This window comes from Parambassis ranga, unplaced genomic scaffold, assembly GCF_900634625.1.
Source record: "Parambassis ranga unplaced genomic scaffold, fParRan2.1 scaffold_27_arrow_ctg1, whole genome shotgun sequence".
Classification (NCBI taxonomy): domain Eukaryota; kingdom Metazoa; phylum Chordata; class Actinopteri; family Ambassidae; genus Parambassis; species Parambassis ranga.
The window spans coordinates 1,375,903-1,385,317 of NW_021144800.1; the positions used below are offsets into that span (position 1 = coordinate 1,375,903).

At 44.9% G+C, this 9,415-nt stretch overlaps 4 non-coding genes across 4 annotated transcripts; 2 read left to right on the plus strand and 2 right to left on the minus strand.

Annotated features, from left to right (window-relative positions):
- The first annotated feature begins 944 nt into the window (after positions 1–944).
- On the plus strand, positions 945–1,016 carry trnad-guc (transfer RNA aspartic acid (anticodon GUC)). The gene has a single exon. It is a non-coding gene; the product is annotated as a tRNA-Asp (tRNA).
- Positions 1,017–5,616: 4,600 nt separating this feature from the next.
- Positions 5,617–5,688, plus strand: trnap-agg (transfer RNA proline (anticodon AGG)). Its single transcript has one exon. It is a non-coding gene; the product is annotated as a tRNA-Pro (tRNA).
- Positions 5,689–7,069: 1,381 nt separating this feature from the next.
- trnaa-agc (transfer RNA alanine (anticodon AGC)) lies at positions 7,070–7,142 on the minus strand. Its single transcript has one exon. It is a non-coding gene; the product is annotated as a tRNA-Ala (tRNA).
- A 1,758-nt stretch (positions 7,143–8,900) lies between these two features.
- On the minus strand, positions 8,901–8,992 carry trnar-ucu (transfer RNA arginine (anticodon UCU)). The gene is given in 2 exon segments: positions 8,901–8,936; positions 8,956–8,992. It is a non-coding gene; the product is annotated as a tRNA-Arg (tRNA).
- Between the last annotated feature and the right edge of the window lie 423 nt (positions 8,993–9,415).

Consider the following 9,415-nt stretch of genomic DNA (forward strand, 5'->3'; position numbering starts at 1 on the left):
TGTCCTTTTTCCACTTTCTCTCTGCTCTTCTACTTTCACGCCTGGCTGCGCATGTGACGTCATTCAGCCACGGCTCACAGACTAGGTTTTGGATGCCTAGTTTTCACCGGAGCCACAGAGTCTAAGATGGACAGGCATTTAGAATTAAAACAGGAAAAGAGTGCCTCTACGTCTGCGGTACAAGGATCAGCAGCGGACGTTTGACTGAATGAAGCGGAGAACTGAGAAGCAGTGGAGGACCCTGTGGTCTGGTGGTGTCGGTTCAGCACCTTGGACAGCGATGGACAGGAGGACAGGAAGGTCCAGCTGTCTCAGCTGGGACCTGTGTGTGTCTGTGTGTGTGTGTGTGTGCCCATGCAGAAGTGTCAAAACTTGTAATTCACGCCGCAACCACTGGGGGCTGGCTCCAAAAGCGAGTCATTTCCCATAGACTCCCATGTTTAAATGTCCGACTTCACAGCAGAAAAGAACATGTTTACAGCCTAGTACAAAAAACCATTCTGGTCTCAGATGATAGGTTCTCTTCTAGTGTCAATTGTAGGGGGGGTGAATTTTTTTACAACTCACTCGTTAAAATTACGCATAATTATGGGCGTTGAGTGACAGGCGTATCACAGTGTGAGTTTCCTGCTTCCACGATCGCCCGCCCCCCTAAACCCCGCTCGTGCTCCCCCTCTTTGTCCATATTTGGAGTTTTGGTGGACGTGACGCTACCAACATGGCGGCGGTCATCAACGTCCTGGAACCTCCCACCGAGCCTCAGAACGGCTCTTCAGAAACAAACGTGACGTCACAGAAGCTCTGTCCATAGTTTTTACTGTCAATGGGGTGCACACACACCTGCAGTCTGCCCACAGTTACTGACGTAGCCACTCTGTCACACCCCAGCTGACACATGACCGCACCAGGTGGCTGCTGCTATGACAGATGGTGGTTGTCAGCATTCCTCGTTAGTATAGTGGATAGTATCTCCGCCTGTCACGCGGAAGACCGGGGTTCGATTCCCCGACGGGGAGAAATACTTTTACCACCAGATAGGATGATACTGACCCTGTACATTGCTGCTGCAATAGAAAACATTTCCCAGTTCGGGATAAATAAAGTATTTGTTCTGTTCTGTTCTGTTCGTCTTGTGTCTTGTGAGCTTTAGATTATATTATTTCTTGGGCTCTGTGTTCTAAGTGTCTTAAAAATATGTGGTTTCCTTTATTTACAGTGTGCATGTCATGTGACTTTACTTATGCAACATGTATGATAATGTTCTGTCTCCTCTCATTTCCAGACTGTCTGGAGGACACACAGAGTGGACATGGGTCACAGAGTGCTGCTGCTGTTTGTGTCTCTGCAGCATGGGCAGCTGCTCCTGCTCCACTCGTCACCGGCTGATTGTTCACACCTGTGATCAGTCATCAGCCAATCCTGCTGCAGCTTCCATCTAGTATATGTGTCCAATGGAAGCTGAGCAACATGTCAGCTACACACATAGAAACACTACACATAGTTTGTCATATAAATAACATGGATTGAATCATGTTGTACAGTCAACGGAAACAAAAAGCACTGAGAGTGGTGCTGGTAGTGCAGCAGTGGATGGAGGCTGAAGTGCTGCCACCTAGTGTCAATATTTGGTATTAACTCTGACTACATATTCCACCTTTAACTCTCTGCCATATATACTGTGCCATGTGTGAAGTGATAATAACATGTGAATGTGAATTTATTGTAAAGAACTTTACTTATTATCCCTGTTATAAGTGAGCAGTGTGTGTGTGTGTTTGATGGAGTGTGTAATGTCTGCTCAGTGTTACTGATGCTGCTGTGTGTGATCTGAAAACTGATCAAACTGTGATGTGTCTGATGCTGACAGAAGAATCAGAGGTCAGACAGTCGGATCCTCCTCTGTGACACCTTTAACATCATATCAGAAATCTCTGTCTGCTTCTGGTACATGCAGCTGATCACCAGCAGGGGGCTCACTGCTTTGCTGTCACTCAGGGGGCCTGTTCTGTCTGCCACTGGGATATGATGAGGTGAACTTCAGAGTTTGAATAGATTTCATTTGTCATGTGTTTATGATCATTTTATGAATCAGTTCAAATAAAGGAGACTCACTGAAGTCACAGTTTAGTGTTTTAATACTTATACACACTTATTTTGAAGCTGCTATCAACTTGATGAGTCTTCCTGTTGAAGCACGAGGCAGGACGTGTGTCAGAACATCCATGAACTGAGTAGATTAAGAGGAAAAGCTGATGTGTCACAGCTGCTGGTTGTGTTCTTTCAGTGTCTCCATCTTGATGAAATGAGGCTGTTTTACTTCCTCCAAGTAGAGTGGACCTGGCTCACAGAGTGCTGCTGCTGTTTCTGTCTCTCTGTAAGCACCATGTTAAACAGCAGGCTCTGAATAGTGACGTCATGATGTCACAGTCACATCAGTCTAATCTCCCAATCTGAGAGAGAGCTGTCATCAACAGCAGGAAGTGCAGGAAGCTCATGGTGTGCAGGCCTCTGATGTGTGGAGGCTGTCGGCTTGTAGCAGCCAACAAGAAGGGAGTTTGTAAAAGTTCTCTGTAACTTTAGATGTGAGGATTCAGAAAGAACTTAGATCAGATATGTGCAGCACTTGTGCAACAGATACTCCAACAGTGACAGCTCTTCTGAAGAAAGCCTGAGGAGCTGAGACCTGGATGAGACACTGATACAGCTTTGCTCTGCTGACAGGAAGGATGAAGGCTGACCACACACACACACACACACACACATAGACATGTGCACACATATAGACGCAACACACACACCAACACACACAATCATACACACTCTTAAGCTGGATCCATACTCCGCGAGACAAAGAGCGGAGAACGCGCTCCACGGGTGGTAAGAGATACAAAAAAAAGGTCTTTTCCGCACTGAGGTACCATACTCCGCGAGACGCGTGTGTGCAGAACTCCTCATACGGCCCGCCCACTAAACTATAAGGAAAGACTTTACTGAGTTTTTTAACACACCACAAGGACGTGTGCCATGGCAAGAGGGCATTATACAGAGAGGGGGCCTGCAACAGCGTGAGATGTCCGGCGATGAGTTGTGAAAATGCGACATTAAAAGTAACAATAGCAAAGATTCAGTGTTTGTGCCTTTATGACCACATTTGCACATCTACTGTGTTCCAATGTGCCTGCGATACTTCAAACTGTCCGGTGACGAGCTGTGAAGATGCGACATTAAAAGTAACAATAGCAAAGATATACAGACATTGTTAACGAGCCTATTATGCCCGGGTATGTAGGAGTATATAGAATGGTAATAACAGTCACCATCTGGTATGTGTGAATGGCTGTCTGGAGTTATTGGTGACAAATCACCCTGACTTGCCTTTCTTTCTTTCTTTTATTGCTCATCATGCAAAACCGGTATGGTCTTATCTAAATCTGTTGAATCAGCGCTGTTTATACACCTACCTATATACCTGGAGAGGCTCTTGCGCTTCTCCACTTTCATCACGCCCACAATAAATTCCGACCAATCACAGCATGGTTGCTGCACAGCCTTGAAAGACAAAGTTCGGCCCGGACCCTGTGCACAGGAGTGCGGATCAGCGGGCGGTCAGAGACAAAAAATGACGTCATTTTGTGGGCGTAACGTCTGCAGGGGGGGAAAATGTCTTTGTCTCACGGAGTATGGATCCAGCTTTACAGACATGCACACACATTTATTGTCACACCGGCTCAGAAAGTGTGACACATTGGGGAGGACAAACACAACTTTAACCGTTTGACCATTTTATTGAAGAAAGAACAGTAGTTGTATACCAACAATTGACAAACAAGGAAATGTGCAAACAAAATACACCGCCATGCCTGCAGCAGGCTGGAGAGAGAGCAGCCCTCCTAGTAGGCCAGATGGGGAGAGAGAGAGTGAAGCAAACAGACTGGGAACTCTTAAACCGTCTCCAGCTCGTCAGCACAGGAGAGCTGCATAAGCTCAGGATCAGCTCCACCCAGCAACCTCCTGCACACACAGGGGAGAGACAGCAGCAACAACACAACACTCCCTGAGAGGCCAACACAGGGCCACAATATAGACACTGACACACACTAACACACAGACACACACACACAATACACTGCTTCAGACACACACACTGCCTGCTTCAACTGTGGAAAGGCTTCCTGTGCATCAGTGCAACAGGCTGTTGGGCCTTTGCAGGATCCTGCAGGGTCGACCCCAAAGTTCAGACCCACAGTTCATAGCAGGACTGAGCTGGATGCAGTCACAGCTCCTCACTGTGTGCAGCAGCTGGACTGAGCTGAACACTGGACTCAGACAGATTCAACATCCACACGTCAGTCACTGGAAGCCTTCAGAATGCTTCTCTCCTCACTCAGCTTCCAGTCCAGATCCAATACCTTACTGCAGGTGAGTGACGGACCTGTCAGCTGTGTGTTAGAAATGCATGAATAAACAGCAGCTTCATGTTGATGCAGGACGTATGAGGGCGGAACACTGATGAGATGAAAAGATTCAGAGGAAAAGGCAGAAAGAGCAGAGCTGATAAGTCACATGACTGATGCACTGACACTCTCTCTAGTCAGCTCCTCCACCAATCAGGCGCTGCCTCGCTGCTCATGCAGCCAATCAGCTTGTAGCAGTACATTTAAAGCTTTCCTCTCTCTGCTGTCAGCTTCCAGATCACCTTTGAGAGCAGAACCCCCCAGAGGGCTGGACCTGACTGCTGTCCTGATAAAGACCTGAGGAAGACTGTTTGGAGGACACACAGAGTGGACATGGGTCACAGAGCGCTGCTGCTGTTTGTGTCTCTCTGGAGCTCCGGTAGGACTCTGCTGCCATGACGATGTCTTTATAAGAGCTGGGAGAAGAGTGTGTGTGTTTATATTTGTTTTCTTCACTGACAATCTTATTACGGATAATGCTACTAAGGATCACAGTGGAATTAGTCTGATTGTTTTTAAAGTTGTTATTATAGCAGTTTATGTTCACTGTGTATGTCCACACTGGATGTTCCTTTTTAGGATTAACATTTATGGAGCCCCAAAAGGGACATTTGCAATTTATTTATTTATTTATTTATATTTCATGCTGTATTTGGGGGCAACAGTGGCGCAGTGGGATAGCAGGGTTAGCATAGCATAGCATAGCAGGGTTGTCCAATAACCGGAAGGTTGGTGGTTCAATCCCAACTCCTCCCTAGTTGTGTTGTGTGTTCTTGGGCAAGACACTTCACCCTAGCCTGTGGCGCGCCTTGCTAGTCATTGTATGACACTGCCAAGTGCAGCAACGAATTTCCCTCTGGGATTAATACAGTATCTAAAAAAAAAAAAAAAAAAAAAAAATAAAATATTTATTTCATCCCTAATATGCAAATCTCCTCTTAAGATACAAATCATAAAGTACACAGTCCTTCTCTGGATAACTACAAACTTCACTACATCCAGTAGTAAAATTGATGTGGCCACACTTGTGTGAAACCAGCCTGTCCAGTTAGGATCAACACTGACTGTGGATCAGTTTCAGCTGCTGTTGTGCAAATGGAGCAGACAACAGGTGGAAATGAGAGGCAGTGATCAAGACAGCCCTATAAAGGAGGTCACACATGGCTCGTTGGTCTAGGGGTATGATTCTCGCTTAGGGTGCGAGAGGTCCCGGGTTCAAATCCCGGACGAGCCCTGATGTTTAACTTTGTTCCATTGTAGACCAACTCCTTGTTGTTGACACTTTTCAGTTCCTCTCTAACTACCACACAGCTTTACAAAGCTAACAAAGTTCTATTCAGACTCATCCCAATCCAGAGCAGTTGTTCCACAGTAACACCTGCAGGAGGACGTCATCACCCAGTATGTGACCTGCACTGTGAGCTGTAAGGTCTTATACAGACAGGTTGTGTCTGTCCTCATCAAGTCCAATCAGTATCATCAAAGACAGCTGGACTCAGATGAAGGTGTAGAACCATCTGAAGGATGATCAGAAGAAATGGACGCACCTGAGTTCAATATATGAGAGTCACAGCAAAGGCTCTGATACTTAGGACCATGTCATATTTCACTTTGTCTTTTTAATACATCTGCAAACATGTCAACAACTCTGTGTGTTTCTGTCAGTATGGGGAGCTGTGTGGACATTAATGAGGAAAAATGAACTTCAATGATTTTAGCAAATGGCTGCAATATAACAAAGTGAAACATTTAAGGGGGTCTGAATACTTCCTGCACCCACTGTACACATAACAAATGAATGTGACTGAAACAACAGCTCTGTGTGTAATATAAATATACAAACTAATGTGATTTGATCAGAACATTTTAAAAGACAGTGATGATCTGTTCTTATTGTCTAAACAGGAACAGTTGAAGCTCAGCTTGCAGCCCCTGTATCTCAGGCTTCTCAGCTTCTCTTCAGATGTTTGGACGTTTCTGCTGGAACCTCTCATTTAATGACTCACATTTAGAACTTCTGACTTTATGTGGAGGAGGGATTGATTTTGGAATGAGGAGGCTGCAGCCTGCGATTCCACCACTAGATGTCAGCATTGCACAGCATTGGTGGTTCAGTTCAGATTGAGAGAATGCAAAGAGTGCGTGAAGCTGTCATCAAAGCAAAAGCTGGCTGCTTGGAAGAATGTCAAACATCAAACATATTCTGCTTGGTTTAACACTGTTTGTTCACTACGTCATTCCACATGTGTTCCTTCATAGCTCTGATGTCTTCAGGATGAATCTACAATGTAGAAAGTCATAAAAACAAAGACAAACCACTGAGTGACTTTTGACTGGTACATTTAAAATGTCATCATATGTCCTAACCAGCAGGGGGAGCACTGATCATAAACTCTCTGTCTCACATGTTATTGTCATGTGTTTTTATGGAAGATGATGCTGACTGTTGTTTTCTTGCTTCTCTCTGTAAACAGCTTGTAAACAGCAGCTTCCCTGAGGGAAACTCAGCTAATAAATGATGCTGTAACCTCTGGGACTTGATCTGCTGGGTGGGAGTCCACTACATTATCCATCCATCCTCATCCATCCAGCTACACCCTCCCTAAAATGCAGGCTGGAGGATGCGGGCATCGATCCCGCTACCTCTCGCATGCTAAGCGAGCGCTCTACCATTTGAGCTAATCCCCCTTGTATAAAGGGTTAATCGCAAGTCAATCAGGATTCACTACTCTACAAGTGTACTAGTGAAGTATTGCAAGCATCAGACTTTTAATCTGAGGGTCCAGGGTTCAAGTCCCTGTTTGGGCAGAACACTTTGTACTCCCTCTTGCTTGTACTCCCCTTCCCTCTCTGTTAATGTGCTTGGACAGAGCTCTGTGAACAGCCAGCCTCTTTGTGTCTTGCCCTCCTTGTGCAAGGTGTCAATGGTCGTCTTTTGGGCAACTGTCAAGTCAGCAGTCTTCCTGTGGTTGTGCAGCCTACAGAACTAGACTGAGACCATTTAAAGGCCTTTGCAGGTGTTTTGAGTTCATTATTTGGTTAGAGTGGCTCCAGGTGTCTTCAATATTGAACCTTTTCACATATTCTCATTTCCTGACCTACTGAATGTGGGTTTTCCATTAATGACTACAGCTGGACCAATGCACAGACTGTGGACTTCTCCATAGACTGATCTGTGTAGATAGGACACCAGTATTACTGTCTTAAGTTGGAATGTTTATGACACCATCAAGTGATGATCCTGTGTCAGGACCACAATGGATTAAACATAAGCACACACTTAAACATAAGCATCTTGACAAACATTGAAGGCCAGTTTTTGGAGTAGTTGTTTGGTTTCTCCATTGTACAGAACAGAGCATGCCTCACTGCACTGGACTGCATATATCCAGGGGTGGACTGCAAATATCCAAGGGTGGCAGTAACTGATTACAAATACTCAAGTTACTGTAATTAAGTAGTTTTTCTGGGTACTTGTACTTTATTTTTAAGCCAGTACTTTTACTTGTACTTAAGTACAAATGTAACAAAATAATGTACTTTTACTATTTACTTACTGTCAGCCATTTTGTCTCCGTTAAAACAGTGGGTGTTGTGGCTAACAAAATCTAAACCTGTAGATAATTAGCTGCCCCTTTGTAATAATATTGACACTTTTTCTGCTAATTGTATTATGTAATTGTTGATCACAATGAGAGGTTAACAGGAGTACAGGATTACTAATGAATTTTGAGTTCATTCGGATTTACAGCTGTATCATTCTGCACCAGATGAAGCACATGATCTGAATCAGGTTGTGTCAGAGAAAGGCTGAAACCCTGCAGCACCTGTTTCTGACTGCTCTGAGCACGCTGCCTTCTTCTCCAGTCTGCTCTCCAGTGATGTTGCTCCTTCTTCTTTCCCTCTGATTGAGCTCTGTGCTGCAGCCATTGTGACAGCCATCGCACCTCAGAGTGATCCAGCAGTGCCTCATGTTCAGCAGCATACAGTGAGCAGCTTTAATCTCTGGATTGACAGACTTTATCTGCGCAATAACTTGCAGAACAGAAAGTCTTCCAAAATATCTCCTTTCCAGGGATAGCACACCAAAACTATCAACTGAGCAGCACTGGAGATGCTCTGCTCTGTCGATTCATCCAACTGAAAGGAAAATTTCTTACATGATCACAGTCTATCCAGCAGCTGTGCCTGAATGTCAGCTGAGAGATCTTCTGTTCTCCTCCTCACCATGTCATTTGAAAAAGGTACAACTTTCAGTTTATTAGCTGCCTCTGTGCCAAGCAAAAGCTCACACCAGTCAGATCTCTGTCCACCTGTACAGTCACAAAGCTGGGGGCAGTGACGCTGTTTTCCGGGATGTCTGAGTGCAGTCCTTTTTTTCTAGCTCTCAGGACAGGAGCTGTATCCACCCTGAAGGACGGCGCCACAGGAAGTTAAAAGGCACTTTGACTCTGGTGGGACTCAAACCCACAACCTTTGAATCACTTCTCCTGTGTTTAACTAGAAGTCCAATGCGCTATCCATTGTGCCACAGAGCCACAGAGCAGTCCATTTGTTTGTCCTAGAATGAAAGGCAGAAATCCGGAATAAGCAGCAGCATTCCAGAATAGTCAACAGAATTCCGGAATTATACGTAGAATTCAGGAGTAACAGTCAGTATTCTGGCAAGTCAGCAGTCCAGAAGGGAAGGCAACATCAGCAGTGGCTCAGTGGTAGAGCAGGGTTGTGTGTCCTTGACCCACATTGCCTCCAGTGCTGGTCATTGTATGACACTGCTTGGCAGCAGCCTTAAGCAATTTCCCTTCTGGGATTATTAAAGTATTTTTTTTTAAAAAGTCAGCATAACAGAGGTTACAGCATCACTGAGTGCATTGTGCCTTCATTTTGTGCCTTGAATTTTGTGTGTGCCTCATTGTAGGTACATTTTTTTACACTTACACAAGTTTTTAATTATATGTTAT